Here is a 17,664-nt window from a genome sequence, read left to right on the forward strand (position 1 = left end):
GTGTTACAATTGACCTCATCAACTTTGAGGGAGCCAAGGGGCGAAAAAAGTCAGGATTCTCCTTCTTGACCCCTTTCTTGCTGGAAATTCCATGCATGAACATCGTGTGAGGATATAATTAAGTTTGGGTATGATGCTTCCGTTAGTCAAATAGTCAGCTGACACACAACCTCAGTTCATACATGAAGAACTGCAACCTGGGTGAGGTAACAAAGAGCCTGGAAGCATGGAATCACATCCCGCATGGAGGCAGCACCTCCTGGAGGAGGGGAGAAGGGGAAAAATTGTAGAAAAAGCAGGGAAGAAACAATGAGTTTTATTTAAAATACAACAACTTCTGATCAACAACTTGTAATTGCATAGCGCCTTTATGAAGATAAACAGGCCCAAGGTACTTCACAGGAGCATTATCAAACAAAGTTTTAAACAGAACCACATAAAGAGATGTTAGGGCCGATGGCCAACAGCTCAGCCAAATAGGTAGGTTTTGAGGAGCAACATCTTCTTTCAATTTCTTCCATTTCACTTGGAGTCACCACAATGCTGGTTAATTAACCTTCTCTTTCTCCTCCTGTCAGTTACCCCCTCTTCCAATCCCACTGAGTTTTAAGTCTCTCACCACCGCATTCTTCCATCTGGTCTTAGACTTTCCTCTTTTCCTTCTCCCTGGCAGACCCATCTTGATCACGAGCCTCACCACGTCCTTTCTCTTTCTCTCCCTCTCTCTCCACAACATATGACCATACTATTTCAATCTCTTCTTGGCTACTTTCTTCAATGCTTCCACAATCTTCAATGACCCCTTGATGTACTGGTTCATGATCTTGTCCTGTCTCATCACTCCATACATCCATCTCAGCATCCACATCTCATTAATATCCAGTCGTTGTTCCTGTCTTCTTGATGTTGCCAAAGTTTCTGCACTATATAACAAGGCTAGTCTCACAACTGTCTTGTAGATTCTTCCTTTCAGTTCAGGCGGTACTTTTCTATCACACACTCCACTGCACTTTTTCTAATTACTCCAACCAGAGCTAACCTGTTGCTTAATTTCCATTCCCATACTTCCATCTTCTGCCACCACTGACCCCAGGTAGTTAAAGCTACTCACTTTCTCCAGGTCTTCACCCATAATCTTTACACCTTCACTCCGATTCTCTTCCTTAGGCCTGAACTGACAGTCCATACATTGGGTCTTTGGACTACTGATCTTCATACCCCTGTCTTCCAGTGCTTTTCTCCAGATGCTCAGTCATGTTCTAATCATCAGATAGCTCAATACCATCTGCAACCATCATTGACCATGACTCTTGCTATCTCACTTGCTTGGTTAGAACATCCATGACAATCAGGGGGAATGGGTTCATTGCCAATCCTCGGTGCAATCTGACTTTCACTTCAAAACTCTTTCTCTCCTCAAACTGCTTCTTACTGATCGCCGAGTCTTAAGGGAGGAAAGAAAGGTGGAGAGGCAAAGAAGGATGAAATTTCAGAGGCCTGTGGCCTTGATAGTTGAATACATGCCATCAATGGTGGAGCAATTAAAATGAGGGACACTCAAGAAGCCAGAATTAACAGAGCACAGATATCTCAGAGGCTTGTGGCACTTGAGGTGGTTTCAGAAAAAGGGAGCAGACAAGGTCATGGAGGAATTTGAAAACAAGGCTGTGTTTCAAACATTGAGGCATTGCTTAACCAAGAACCAGTGCAGGGTGAGTTAGCAAGCACAGGGGTGACGACTGACTCCTGTAAAGCAAGTAGATGCAGATTCATGGCCCCAGTCTCACTTCTGTGAATGTTAAGTTGGTAATTTATCAAACTGGCTCCAGAAGAGCTCATCTGTTAATGTATGCTAGAGTCTAGCCGACATAAGCACACACCTTTTTACATGCAGAGAGTGATCAAAGTTTGAAACTCTCTCCTACAAAAAGCAATAGATGCCAGCTCAATTAATGATTCTGAATCTGAGACTGAAATTTTTGCTAAACAAGGGATAAAAATATATTGGTGCCAGGGCAATTGGATGAAGGTAAAATGCAGATAAGCCACAATCTCACTGGACAGTGGGACAGGTTCGAGGGCTCAATGGCCTCAATGTTCCTGTCCTAAAGTTATTTGTTACCCTCAGCTCCCACTATTGCAAACATGAATCAGCATTTTTCTAAAAATAGTAACCATGCTACAGTATGTATATTCATCAATTTCAGAAACAGGAAACCTCTCCTAGATTTTCTATTCCTGTAACATTAGATTGTTGATCTGAAAATCAATTGTACTGAGCCTGATTATCTTTTTTATGGTGGGATATTATATTTGTCTGAATAAAATATTCATGGCAGCTTTGTTTCAAGCAAACTAAAGGAAGAGTGAAATAAAATGTCAAAATCTAACCAAGAATATGCATCAGCTCCCTCCCCTCCTGATCAAATCAAGGAGCAGCAGAGGTAAGAGACTGCACTTCTCTACAGCCCACATGTACTATGCATCATATTTTAAATCCCAATCTACTGACCTATAGAATCAACACAAGATCTTTTTAAGTCCTAGAAGAATAAAATTAGGACTCAAGCCATTATAAAAACATAATCAATTAAAAAAAATAAAATTTAAGGTAAAATCTTGATGCATCAATTTGTCTATCTAACTGACAATGTTATGGCTGCTGAGAATGCTCCTGCCTCTGCACTGCAGCATTTGACTGTAACTTGCAGAAGCAGTCATTTAAAATAGGTGAGGTTCCTTAGTACCAACACAAAAGCCATTTGTAACTCTAGAAAACGATTCTAGTGAAAACCATGCAGCATGCAGTATAAACGTTATAAATGTACAATTAAAAAAAATTGATCACGAATCTGATTCATTCTGGCAGGGAAAACCAAAACGGTGACTTAATAAAGAGCTCAGTTTTAAAAGGACTGACATGACTACAACTCTCTACCAAACTACTACAACAAAACACAATACTGCAGCATCTTCTATTCAACTTGGAATTCAGTTTTGTATCCTCAATTAGCCTTCTGATTCAAATCATTTTTAATACATGCGGTACATACGTATTTATTGCAAACAGCTTGCAAAATAAGCAGATAGTTATTTGGTGAAGAATCCCTTTGCAGCAGCAGATGTGGCCGAGCTAGGAGTCCTGTAGGAGGTGCCAGAGGAAAGCTTACAGATATAAAACAATGACTCGTACTTTGCATATTTCAAGGAAACACAGAACTGCAATGCTGATTAACAATCTTGCAGTTGCTCCTTAAGCGATAACAGGCATGAGTCTATACAGAATACCATTAGTAAAGCATTAGCTGCCCATTTGCTTCTTAGTAGCTCATTTCTGCACAGTATTCTACTCTTAAATTTATAACAATATAATTTGTATTTCCATGAAGTGATTATTAAAAAAAGATGAACTATAAGGACATTAACAGTAGTTCAACAAGGTTTAAAGTTGTTGTACCCAATGCTGGAAAGTGTTCCTATTTTACAAATTCTTTGATTTCTAGTATTGGATAGAATATGAATACAGAATTCTACATATAATGGACAAAAAAACACTGAGCTAGTGTTTTCATTTAAAAGCTGAGGAAAGGGCATGATTAAACTGAATTTCTGAAACACAATGATTTGGAAACCAAATAATCGTTTATCCTGTTACTGCTTCACAGGTATAGTCAGGTCTTCTGAGAAGATATATTTGAGCAATTTTACTTAGGTTGATGTAACTTCAATACATAAAATAATATGGGGTAATATTGCACGTCAGTGGAAAAACAAGGCTGAAATGGTCACAACCATTTTCAGTCAAAAGAGCTCAGTGAATAATCCAATTCAGCTTCCTGCAGTAGGTACCATTTAAAAATGCAACGCAGAAATTCGCTAAGGCTTCTTCGACAGCATCTCCCAAGCCAAAATCTCTGCCACCCTTAGAAGGGTGAGGGCAGCGAGCAGATTTTTTTTAAAAAATTGATTCACAGGGTGTGGGCTTCATTGGCTGGGCCAGCTTTTATTGCCCATCCCTAGTTGCCCTTGAAAAGGTGGTGGTGAGCTGCCTTCTTGAACTGCTGCAGTCCATGTAGTGTAGGTACACCCACAGTGCTGTTGGAAAGGGAGTTCCAGGATTTTGACCCAGTGACAGTGAAGGAACAGCGATATATTTTCAAGTCAGGATGGTGAGTGACTTGGAGGGGAACTTCCAGGTGCTGGTGTTCCCAGCAATCTGCTGCCCTTCTCCTTCTAGGTGGTAATGGTCATGGGTTTGGGAGGTGCTGTCTAAGGAGCCTTGGTGAATTTCGGCAGTGCATCTTGTAGATGATACACACTGCTGCTACTGTGCGTCAGTGGTGGAGGGAGTGAATGTTTGTGGATGTGGTGCTAATCAAGAGGACTGCTTAGTCCTGGACAGTGTCCAGCTTCTAGTGTTGTAGGAGCTGCGCTCATCCAGGCAAGTGGGAAGTATTCCATCACATTCCTGACTTGTGCCTTGTAGATGGTGGACAGACTTTGGGGCGTCAGGAGGCGAGTTACTCGTTGCACGATTCCTAACCTCTGACCTGCTCTTGTAGCCACAGTATTGATATGGCTACTCCAGTTCATTTTCTGGTCAATGGTAACCCCCAGGGCGTTGATAGTGGGGGATTCAGTCATGGTAATGCCATTGAACTTTAAGGGGCGATGGTTGGATTCTCTCTTGTTGGAGATGGTCATTGCCTGACACTTGTGTGACACGAATGTTACTTGTCACTTGTCAGCCCAAGCCTGGATATTGTCCAGGTCTTGCTGCATTTGGACATGGACTGCTTCAGTGTCTGAGGAGTCGCGAGTGGTGCTGAACATTGTGCAATCATCAGAGAACATCTCCACTTCTGACCTTATGATGGAAGGTTATTGATGAAGCAGCTGAAGATGGTTGGGCCTAGGACACTACCCTGAGGAACTCCTGCAGCGATGTCCTGGAGCTGAGATGATTGACTCCAAAACCACAACCATCTTCCTTTGTGCTAGGTATGACACGAACCAGCGGAGAGTTTTTCCCCTGATTCCCACTGACTCCAGGTTTGCTAGGACTCCTTGATGCCACACTCGGTCAAATGCTGCCTTGATGTCAAGGGCAGTTAGTCTCACCTCACCTCAGGACTTCAGCTCTTTTGTCCATGTTTGAACCAAGGCTGTAATGAGGTCAGGAACTGAGTGGTCCTGGCAGAACCCAAACTGGGCATCAGTGAGCAGGTTATTGCTAAGCAAGTGCCACTTGATAGAACAGTTGATGACCCCTTCCATTACTTTACTGATGATCGAGAGTAGACTGTTGGGGCGGTAATTGGCCGGGTTGGATTTGTCCTGCTTTTTGTGTACAGGACATTCCTGGGCAATTTTCCATATAGCTGGGTAGATGCCCGTGTTGAAGCTGTACTGGAGATTGGAATACCATCACCTTCACTTAACACAGGATCCTAACTTGGAAACATATCATTGCTCATCGTCACTGGATCAAAATCCCAAAACTTCCTACCTAACAGTAGAGTGGGAGTGCCTTCACCACACGGACTGCAGCAGTTCAAGGCGACAGCTCACTATCACTTTGTCAAGGGCAATTAGAGATGGGCAACAAATGCTGGTCTTGCCAGCAATGCCCACTAACCTAGAATGAATACATTTTTAAAAATTCAAAAGCTCCTACCCATACCAATGTTCTGTTAAATGATTCTAGAGTTATTTTATTCAAAATTGGTTCGCAGATAAAGCAGCTACTGAAACATAAACTCACAGCTACAGGTACAGGCTACTCAATTCAAAGTTGCTTGAATTATCTGTTAATTGCAAGAGGGTTAGAGGACAAGAGTTAGGAAGTTTTGCTGCAATTGTACAGGGCTTTGGTGAGGCCACAACTGGAGTACTGCATACAGTTTTAGCCTCCTTACCCAAAGAAGGGTGCACTTGCTTTAGATGGACTGCATGAAGGTTCACTAGATTTATTGCTAGATGAGAGGATTGTCCTTATGAAGACAGATTGAGTAGAATGGATCTATATTCTCTGCAACCTAGAAGAATAAGAGGTGATCTAAATTAAACGCACAAGATTCTGAGAGGGCTTAACAGGGTAGATGCTGAAAAGCTGTTTCTCCTGGCTGGAGAGTTTAGAACCAGGGCATATCAGTCTCAGATAAGTGATCAGCTATTTAGAATTGAGGCAACGAGAAATTTCTTCATGCAGTGAGTTATGAATCTTTGGAATTCTCTATCCCAGCTTTGGGGATTGGGCAGGAAAGTGGAACGAGGTTGAAGACCAGCCACGGTTTTCCTGAATGGTGGGGCAAACTTCAGGGGCCATATAGCCTACTTCTGCTTATGTTTTTATGTTCTAATTTGAGTTAAAATTGTGCAAAAAGACTGCTTCTGAACTGTTTGGATTAAGCTATTTAATTAAAAGCACTGGCTAAAGCAACTTTGAACAAGAAAAAGAGTAGACTACTCCGTGCTAGACCATGTAAAATGCATTGAACAAAACAGTCATAGCTATATTAAACAAGGATGTAATCTCTGCAGGAATAGTTCAATTTTTTTTTTCAATCTAAACTGCAATATCTATTATCCCCAATTTTGAGTGCAGCAGAGAATTTCTTTCGCCCCTTGGCTTTTAACAACTTTCTACAGTTCCTACCAGGTCACCAACCGTGACTCAGTATTCAAAAAAAGAGTCACTAGCTGCATGAGGGGGATAGTAGAGTTCAAAAGATGAACTGTATAAAATACACAACTCTCTATTGAATGAAGATGGCACAAAGCTGCATATAAACATCCATTCATTTTTGTTTTGCAGGACAAATGAGCCTTAAAAAAGTTAAACGATAAGGATAGAATCATCCTTTTTGTGTTCAATAATGGCCGTTATGCAGTTACTATCCAACCACTAAAATACCCCTTTCTGGCTTTCTCATAACTTCCCACTGACAGCGAGCTACACCACTAAATAAAACAAGCTTTCAATAACTAATCGAAGCAGCTTCCTCGCCAAGAATTAAGAGCCCTGACCTTCAAAATGCACTGCAATACTGATTTATTAATACAGACTCAGCATATAATTTCCACTATTGGTCACCAGCATGAAAAGCACATAGGTTACCAGACTGTTTTGTTGCGTACTGTTTAACCTATCTTGACTTTCCCACAAATAAAAACAGAAAATGCTGGAAATACTCAGCAGGTCAGGCAGCATCTGTGGAGAGAAAGAAAGAACTGGTTATCAACCTGAAATGTTAACTCTGTTTCTCTTTCCACAAATGCTGCCTGGTCTGCTGAGTATTTCCAGCATCTGCAGTATTTTGACTTGGAATTTACAACATCTTAGTTTTAAAAAAAAAACACATGGCACAGAATCTCTTGAATGATTTCTTGTAATAACAATAAAAATAAAAATCTGATACAGCAATAGTTTCAAGAGCAACTACCAATGAAAAAGAAAATCACTTTCAATTAAGTTTCCAAAGAAGGAACTCTCATCCCCAAATGCCTGATAACTGCAGACAAAAGATGTCAGAATCCATTTAAATGCAGCACAAATTACATTGACTGCACTGCTAACCATCTCCATAAACTCCTTTGCAGTAACTCTTCAACCCTCACCTTCAACAATTCTTCATCCTTCTCAATTTCTCTGTAGTTGTCAACATGGTCAACCACACTATTCTCCTCAAACTTCTCTCCTCCATAGTTCAGCTCAGTGGGATTTCCCCCACTTAATTCCTCTCATCTATAGCCTCCTTGGTCTCACATCTCTTAATACCTTTGGTTAATGAAAATCTATCAATCTCAGATTTAAAATTAATTGACCCACATCAACTGCCATTTGCAGAGGTGTTCCAAACATTTACCACCCTTAGTATGTAGAAATGTGTCCTAACGTCACTCCTGAAAGGCCGGCTGTATTTTTTAGGCTATGTCTCCTGGTGCTCAATTGTCAAACCAACAGAAATACTTTCTACCTACCAAATAGTTCTCCTTAATATCTTGAAAGCTTAAACTTAATCTAATAAATTCCAGGGAATTTGTTTTTTTAAAAACTCATTAATGGAATGTGGGCATTGCTGGCTAGGCCAGCATTTATTGCCCATCCCTAATTGCTCTGGAGAAGGTGGTGGTGAGCTGCCTTCTTGAACCACTGCAGTCCACATGGTGTAGGTACACCCACTGTGCTGTTAGGGAGGGAGTTCCAGGATTTTGACCCAGCGACAGTGAAGAAACGGCAATATATTTCCAATTGAGGATGGTGTGTGGCTTGGAGGAAAACTTCCAGGTGGTGGTGTTCCCATGCATCTGCTGCCCTTGTCTTTCTAGCAGTCGTGGGTTTGGAAGGTGCCGTCTATGGAGCCTTGGCGAGTTCCTGAAGTGCATCTTGTAGATGGTACACACTGCTGCCACTGTGTGTCGGTGGTGAAGGGAGTGAATGTTTGTGGATGTGGTGCCAATCAAGCAGGCTGCTTTGTCCTGGATGGTGTCAAACTTCTTGAGTGTTATTGGAGCTACACTCATCCAGGCAAGTGGACAGTATTCCATTACACTCCTGACTTGTGCCTTATAGATGGTGGACAGACTTTGGGGAGTCAGGAGGCGAGTTACACAGCACAGGATTCCTAGCCTCTGACCTGCTCTTGCAGCCACAATATTTATTTGGCAAGCAAAGTTCGGTTTCTGGTCAATGGTAACCCCCAGGATGTTGATAGTGGGGGATTCAGCAGTAGTAATGCCATTAAAAGTCAGGGGGAGATAGTTAGATTCTCTCTTGTTGGAGATGGTCATTGCCTGGTACTTGTTTGGCGTGAATGTTACTTGACACTTGTCAGCCCAAACCTAGATATTGTCCAGGTCTTGCTGCATTTGGACATGGACTGCTTCAGTATCTGAGGAGTCACGAATGGTGCTGAACATGGTGCAATCATCAGCAAACATTCCCACTTCTGATCTTATGATGGAAGGATGGTCATTGATGAAGCAGCTGAAGATGGTTTGGACTAGGACACTACCCTAAGGAACTCACGCAGTGATGTCCTGAAACTGAGATGATTGACCTCCAACCACCACAACCATCTTCCTTTGTATTAGGTATGACTCAAACCAGTGAAGAGTTATCCCCCAATTTCCATTGGCTCCAGTTTTCTGGGGGTCCTTGATGCCATACTCGGTCAAATGCTGCCTTGATATCAAGGGCAGTTACTCTCACCTTACCTCTGGAGTTCAGCTGTTTTGTCCATGTTTGAACCAAGGCTGTAATGAGGTCAGTAGCTGAGTGATCCTGGTGGAACCCAAACTGAGCACAGTGAGCAGGTTATTGCTAAGCAAGTGCCACTTGATAGCACTGTTGACGACACCTTCCATCACTTTACTGATGGGCGGTAATTGATCAGGTTAGATTTGCCCTGAGCAGAGGACATACCTGGGCAATTTTCCACATTGCCAGGTAGATGCCAGCATAGTAGCTGTGCTAGAACAGCTTGGCTAGGGGCGAAGCAAGTTTTGGAACACAAGTCTTCAGTACTATTGGTGGGATATTGTCAGGGCCCATAGGCTTTGCTGTAACCAGTGCCTTCAGCCATTTCTTGATATCACATAGAGTGAATCAAATTGGCATCAATACTGGTATCTGTGATGCTGGGCACATCTGGAGGAGGCCAAGATGGATCACCCACTCAGCAGTCCTGGCTGAAGGCTGTTGCAGATGTTTCAGCCTAATCTTTTGTACTGATGTGCTGGGCTCCCCCACCATCGAGGATGGGGTTATTTGTGGAGCCTCCTCCTCCAGTGAGCTGTTTAATTGTCCACCACCATTCACGACTGGACGTGGCAGAACTCCAGAGCTTAGATCTGATCCGTTGGTTGTGGGACTACTTAACCCTGTTTATTGCATGCTACTTACACTGTTTGGCAGCAGGTAGCCCTGAGTTTTGCTTCACCAGGTTGACACTTCATTTTTAGGTATGCCTCCTGGACTCTTCATTGAATATTTGTTGATCCCCTGGCTTGATGGTAATGGTAGAGTGGGGGATATGCCCAGCCATGAGATTACAGGTTGTGGGTGTATACAATTCTGCTTCTGCTGATGGCCACAGCGCCCCATGGATGTCCAGACTCAAGTTGCTAGGTCTGTTTGAAATCTATCCCATTTGGCATAGTGGTAGTGCCACACAACAAGATGGAGGGTATCCTCAATGTGAAGATGGGACTTTGCCACCACATTGACTGTACGTTGGCTTGCAACACCATTTCAGAGGGCACTTAAGTGTCAACCGTCAGACCAGGTAAGGGTAGCAGATTTCCTTCTCTAAAAGGTATTAGTGAACCAGATGGATTTTTTATGACAATCAACAATGGTTTCATGGTCATCATTAGACTTTTAATTCCAGATTTTTATTGACTGAATTCAAATTCCATTATTTGCCATGATGGGATTTGAACCCTTGACTATATTGAAATCCATTTGTTACAGCTTTGCCAACTCATTTAATTCATTAATATTTTTGTAATGTGCTTCCATCGACATTGCTTAGAATGCCACCTATCTTTGGATAATTGGCAAACTTAGCTATCTGTCTCACTATCCCATCATCTAAGTCTTTAATAAACACAATGAATAGTTGAGGCCCCAACAGTGATCCATGTGGGATGTCAGTGGTCACACCCTGCCAATTAGGATACAGCTTCCTGTCTGCTGTCGCTCAGCCAATCTCCTGACTGGGACAATAATTTGCCCTCAATTCCATGAACTTCAACTTTATCAAATCGTCTCTTATAAGAGATTGCCTTCTAGAAGTCTATATCAAAAACATCCATAAACATTCCCCTGTCCACTACATTGGTTATTTTTTGAAAAAATAACCAATCAGGTTTGTCAGGTATGACCCATCCTTTACAAATACATGCTGGCTCTCTGGACAGCCGAAAATTTTCAAGGTGCACAATCACTCTATCCTTCATGATAGACTCTAGTAATTTCCTGACATCAGATGTTAGGAAAACAGATTGATAATTTCCTGCTCTCTCCTCTTCCACCTTTCTTAAATAATGGAGAGACAAGTGCAATTTTTCCAATCTAAAGGAACAGTACTACCACTCAATTAGATCATGGCTGATCTGTACCTCAACTCCAATTACCTGCCTTTGCATCATGTCCCTTGATGCCTAACAAAATTATCAATCTCGGTCTTTTGGAGGGAGTTAACCTTTATGTAAAGTGCTTCTGTATTTCATTCCTGAACATCCTACATTGTTCTGGATTCCCCAATAGTTATTACAACAGGAGCAGGTGCTGCTGCTGTAGATGCATGGATGGAATTGAGTCTCACATTTAACATAGCAAAATTGAATTGGAAATGTTGACATTGGAAGTTACAATGGGAATATGTGACAAAAACGTATAAAAATATAAAACAAAAACAAAAATTGCTGGAAAAACTCAGCAGGTCTGATAGCATCTGTGGAAAGGAAGACAGAGTTAAGGTTTTGAGTCTGTATGACTCTTCATCAGAACTGTTCTACAGAAAGCTCCATGAAAGCTATGCTTGTTCTTAACTACCATGTGTACAATGCCATGAGTGATCCACAGAGAGAGAGATAGGCCCATCTCTAGCTATCTGTATCTGTCTCCCAAACTATACAGATATCACTCTAGTTGTATATACATGAATATATATAACCTATGATGCACACTTGTTGAGGGTGCAGTGGATGAGGGGTTTCAGTTATCTGAGAGAATAGTGAATCTGAGTTTGTTGCCTTAAAGTGGAGAAGGTCAAGAAAAATTTAATAGAGGTATTCAAAATTATGAGAGGTTTTGACAGAATAGATAGGAAGAAACTGTTTTCACAGGCAGAAGGGTCAGTAACCAGAGGGCACAGATTTAAAATAATTGGCAAAAAATCCAGGGTTGCTGGGGGTGGGGAGCAGGGCAGCAATGAGAATTTTTTTTTAAACATGGTGAATTAGAATGGCATGGACTGCATTGCCTGAAAGAGAAATGGAAGCAAATTCAGTCGTAAGTTTCAAAAGGGAATTGGATCTATACTGAATTAGGAAAAATTTTCAGGGCTATGGGGAAAGAGCAGGGGAGTGGGTTTAATTGGATAACTCTTTCAAAGAGCTGGCACAGGCATGATGAGCCAAATGGCCACTTTTTGTGTTATAAGATTTAATACTATTCAATTTCCTATGGTGTTGCAGGCTCAAGGCCAAGTGTACTCTTAAGAAGTAGTGGGGGTAGAAGATTAGAAGACATTTAGATCAGGCCAAACAGAGGTAATTCAGTCCAGATTTTAAAGTCATATATTCTGTGCTTATTTTTATAATAATTAGATTGCAGGGTAGGAGTTTATCTGCAGGATAGGAGTTTTTCTGCAGTACAGGCTGAGGAACTGGGAGAAGCAAAGCTCAGAATCTGCAGCGCCATCACTGATGGGATACAATTTTAGTTAAAAAAAAGTTTATGGAAACAAATTTGCACATTGAGAGAAAATTTAGATGGGTAGTGCATGTAGACATGGGATTTTTAATATATTACTATCTATGGCACTGCACCAGCAGGTTAAGTGTAGTCTTGAGATTAAATATGGTTACAGGGTGAGAAACAAATAAATAAGGGTACGCAGTCCCTATTTTATAACCACACATTCTGCCCTTGTTTTTATATTTCCATTATAGGTCTGCACTGACAATGGAAACTGCCTATGACCAATTTTCCGATGTCAGCTGAGGAAGTGAACCTCAGTTGGCTATTCTGTCATTGGATCATCACAACCAGTCATCCAATGCCCACACAGATCCATGTGCTGGTGATTCCTGCAGAGCGACTAGAAACAGAATCCCTATCTTTTATTTTTCCCTTCCTGCCCAAGGGTACTGATGCCAACTGTAGCTTGGCTACTACCCATGAGTGAGGTCAGCAAACTCAGCAGACTGGAAACAAAGCTGGTATCTTCCTAACCAATAAAGCATATTTATTTGCTACTTTAAGTAGTTTCTGATGTTCAATCTTCTGCTGTTCCACACAACTGAATTTAGTGCAGGAGAGAAGAGGACCTGGAGACAGGCACTAGCACCTAAAAGAGGAGAGGAGGAGGACCCGGAGACAGGCAACAGCACCTAAAAGAGCAGGAGAGGGGAAGGACCCAGTGTAAAAAACATATCTTTTTATTTCTGTTGGACTGTGGATTAAAATTACAATGGCTACAGTTTGAAGGACATGTCTACTGGAACATTGTGAGGAATATATACAATGTTGCTGCCCTGGAACAGTGTGTGCAATGAAAGACAGGATGGTGCCGAGGAGGAGTCTGGTCTAATAGGGAACTGCCTGACAAAAATGTTTTAATTGGCTCCTGACCAGGTCACCAGGGTTTGCATGAGAACAGTGCAGCTGAATAGCTCCTCAACTGAAAGGAAAAAGACCTAAAACCTCTTGCTCCTGTGTGTGTAAAATTCCAGTAATTCTACAATAATAGCTAGCTGGCTTTTTCTCTTCATATCTCTATAACCCGCTCTCTCTCTGAAAACCCCTGTCAAGAGGCAAAGGAGAAAAATCACTGTTAGAGACAATGAAAGACAAGAGCTCAACCAGTGAACTAAATACTGAAAATGCTGGAAGACTACCTTGTGTCATCAACAAAGAACTGAAAGGAATTTGGAGACATCAATCAAAATCAATCCACTGAATCCTGTACTCCGGAATTTATTGAACTGTTATATTCCACCCTAAAAATCCATGTTTTTGCATGTCTTGTATGTGTGTGTATACGAATGTAAGAAGGGGTAGAATTTAGGTTATAGAATTAGAAATTAGCAGTTCATATTTCTCTCTTTTGCCACTGGTTAAAGGCAATTTAATCATTAAACAGTTAATTACTTATTAAGTTTACAAACCTGGTGCTCGTATTCTGTTAACCTAAATTAAACAATTAGGTATGTTGATCAAACTTTTTGACATTTGACGCGGCTCAGGGAGCAGTGGGGCTAGATATTGCAGCGCACTATCCCCAGTGAGTCGTGACACCAGAGACAGGCAGCAGCGTTCTGAGAAAATGTGTGACATCATAGGAAACAGGTAGTTGATTAGTTGTTAAGTATTTTTCTCATTTACCTTTCAAAGCTCAGGTAACTTTAGTAATTGTAATGTTTTATTAGTAGTAGTAAGGTTTACTAATAGTAGTAAAGCTCATTAGATTGGCTGGTGAGTGTTTCCTATTTATTATAACTAGGGAATTTCACTTGAGGTAAGTAAAGCATTTATTGAAATAATAAGAATATAAGCACAGGCAGGACTAGAGACGTAAATTAAAATTTAATCAGTCAATTAATTAATTAATTAATTAAGTGTTATAAAAAATGGCAAGTGATGTGTGGCAGCTGCAGAACTTGGGAGTATGTGAACACTTGTGTAACCCCAAAGCAAACATGTCTGCAGTAAGTGTTTGCGGCTGAAGGAACTTCAGCTCAGAGTCATTGAGCTGGAGGCCAAGCTGCAGACACTGCAACAGATCAGGGAGGGGGATTGTTTCCTGGGCACTTTATTCCAGGAGACAGTCACACCCCTTAGGATAGGATCGTCTGATGGTCAAGGATAGGTGGGTGAGACTATGAGCGGGCAAGTAAGAGGATCTGAGAAGATAGGAGTAGAGGAGCCGCAGCCCTTTGATTTGGCCAACAGTTGGGATTCTTGCAGCCCGAGTGGACAAAAGCAAGGCTGCAGAGTGGATGAGCAAACTGACAATGGCACCATGGTACATGAAGCCACTCAAGCAAGGGCGGTTAATAGGAATTTAGTGGTATGAGGAGACAATATAGCCAGGGGGGTAGACACAGTTTTTTGTCACTGAGAGCAAGAGAGCGGAAGACTGTGTTGTCTGCCTGGTGCCAGGGTTCAGGACATCTGATCTGGGCTGGAGAGGAATTTGCAGTGGGAGCAAGGGGATCCCAGTTGTCGTAGTCCGTGTGGGTACCAATGAAACAGGCAGGGCTAGGAAAGAAGTTCTGCTTGGAGAGTATGAGTAGCTAGGGACTAAATTAAATAGCAGAACCTCAAAGGTAATAACCTCTATATTGTTACCTGAGCCAACAGCAAATTGGAATAGGGTAAATAAGATTGATGTGGGAGAAATGGGTAGTTTCATGAAGCTCTGACACCAATGCTGGGAAATTTGGGAGCTACACCGTTGGGGCGGTCTTCACCTGAGCCATGATGGGACCAGTGTTGTGGCGAGTCGTATATTTAGGGCGGCAGAGGGCTTTAACTAAATTGGGGGGGGGCGGAATCAAGTGACAACGCAAGGCAAGGGAGTAAGATAACAATAAGGGAAATAATAATCAGAATCTGGCAGGAAAGGACAGAGAATAAAAACTTAACAGTGCACCAGCAGATAAGGCTAGAGATGGAAGGCGCTCTATCTGAATCCACACAGCATTCACAACAAGGTGGATGAATTGACAGCACGAATAAAAGTGAACAGACATGATCTAATTATGGATTTGTGACTTCAGGGTGACCAAGGCTAGAAACTGTATGCTCAAGGGTATTCGACATTTAGGCAAAATAGGCAAAAGGAAAAGGAGGTGGCAGCATACAGCTGTTAATAAAGAATGAGATCAGTACATTAGTGAGAGAGGATCTTAGATCAGAAGATCAAGATGTAGCATCAATTTGGGTGGAACTAAGAAACAGCAAGGGGCAGGAAACATTCGTAGTAGTTGTTTATAGGCCACCAAACAGTAGTGGTAATGTAAAGTACAGTGTAAATCAGGAAATTAGAGGTCTATGTAACAAGGTTAATACAGTAATCATGGGGGACTTCAATTTATAGACATATAAATTGGGTAAACCAAATTCGCACTAATACTGTAGTGGACAAATTCCTGGAAAGTATACATGATGGTTTTCTAGAACAGAATGTTGAGGAACCAATTAGAGAACAGGCTTCTTTTGATCTAGTATTACGCAATGAGAAAGGGCTAATTAGTAATCTCGTTGTGATGGAGCCTTTAGGGCAGAGTGACCATAATATGTTGAATTTTACATTAACTTTGAAAGTGACGTAGTTGAATCCGAAACTAGGGTCTTTGATCTAAACAAAGGAAACTACAAAGGTATGAGGGGCAAGTTGGCTGAGGTAGATTGGGGAACCACATTAAAAAGATAATGGTGGTAGACAGGCAATGGCTAGCATTTAAAAAAATTACACATGGTTTGCAACAAACTTATTGCTTTAAGACACAAAAATCCAGCAAGAAAAGTGATCCAACCATGGCTAACAAGAGAAGTTAAAGATGCTATTAGATCAAAGGAAGAGGCATATAACGTTGCCCAAAAAAGAAGTAAGCCTGAGGATTGGGAGCATTTTAAAATTCAGCAAAGGAGGACCAAAAAATTGATAGAGAAAAAATAGAACATTAAAGTAAACTAGTGAGGAACATAAAAATGACTGTAAAAGCTTGTATAGGTATGTAAAAAAGGTTAAAGAGAAATGTGGGCCCATGGCAGGCAGAGAATGGGGAATAAGGAAATGGCAGAGAAACTAAACAAATACTTCATGTCTGTCTTCATGGAGGAAGATACAAAAAACTTCCCTGAAATACTGGGGAGCCAAGGGACTAGTGAGTTTGAGGAACTGAAAAAAATAAGTATTAGTTTAAAAAAAAAAGGTACCACTGAAGAAATTAATGGGACTGAAAGTTGATAAATCCCTTGAACTTGATGATCTACATCCCTGAGTGTTGAAAGAGGTGGCTGCAGACAGCGGATGCATTGGTAGTCATCTTCCACAATTCTATAGATTCTGGAACAGTTCCTATAGATTAAAGGGCAACAAATGTAAACTCACTGCTTAAGAAAGGAGGGAGAGAGAAAACGGGAACTATAGACCTGTTAGCCTGACATCAGTAGTAGGAAAAATGCTAGAATCTATTATAAAGGATGTGATAACTGGACACTTAGAAAATAACAGTAGGATTAGGCAAAGTCCACGTGGATTTATGAAAGGGAAATCACGTTTGACAAACCTGGTAGAGTTTTTAAGGGTGTAACTAGCAGAATAGATCAGGGATAATAGATAAGCAGAATAAACCAGTGGAGGTGGCATTTTTGGATTTTCAGAAGGCTTTCGATAAGGTCCCACACAAAAGGTTATTAAGCAAAATTATATCGCAAGGGATTGAGGTAATATGCTGGCATGGATTGAGAATTGGTTAATGGACAGAAAACAGAGAGTAGGAATAAACGGATCATTCTCAGGTTGGCAGACCGTGACTAGTAGAGTACCGCAAGGATCTGTACTTGGACCCCAGCTATTCACAATTGTCAAGAAGATATAATAATGTTATTAGAAATTATTTTAAAATAGAGTTCTGGTGGGGTCTGTGATCTGTGGTGTGTGGTGTGTGTGTCTCACTTGGGTTAAAGCCAGCTAGTCTGGGTGCTTTGATGTGTAGTCGTTTTGAGATGTTAATTAGATAAATGTAAGGAGGGTAGAAGGTAGTGTAAATTTGCATTTGTTAAAATAAACCATTAAAGTCTGCAGGTGAAATCTTAAACCTAGCTAGAAGACCTAAGCAACGTGTTTATTTTTTCCCAGCTTACAAATAAAATTGGTAAGATGAGAGGATGTTATTGTTAGAAGAGGTACAATTAAAAGC

At 41.3% G+C, this 17,664-nt stretch overlaps 1 protein-coding gene across 3 annotated transcripts in view; it reads right to left on the minus strand.

Annotated features, from left to right (window-relative positions):
* Window positions 1-17,664, minus strand: part of kcnab2a (potassium voltage-gated channel subfamily A regulatory beta subunit 2a) — a 285,811-nt gene that overhangs the window by 200,475 nt on the left and 67,672 nt on the right. Inside the window, exon 1 of one of the 3 annotated variants that reach the window (XM_078557933.1) lies at window positions 3,054-3,119. The exons of the other annotated variants lie outside the window; for them this stretch is intronic. The gene's annotated coding sequence lies outside the window, so the exon portion shown is untranslated. Of the gene's footprint in view, window positions 1-3,053; window positions 3,120-17,664 lie in introns of those variants that run through there. 3 annotated transcript variants of the gene reach the window in all.

The sequence above is a fragment of the Cetorhinus maximus genome, chromosome 15 (genome assembly GCF_964194155.1).
Source record: "Cetorhinus maximus chromosome 15, sCetMax3.hap1.1, whole genome shotgun sequence".
Classification (NCBI taxonomy): domain Eukaryota; kingdom Metazoa; phylum Chordata; class Chondrichthyes; order Lamniformes; family Cetorhinidae; genus Cetorhinus; species Cetorhinus maximus.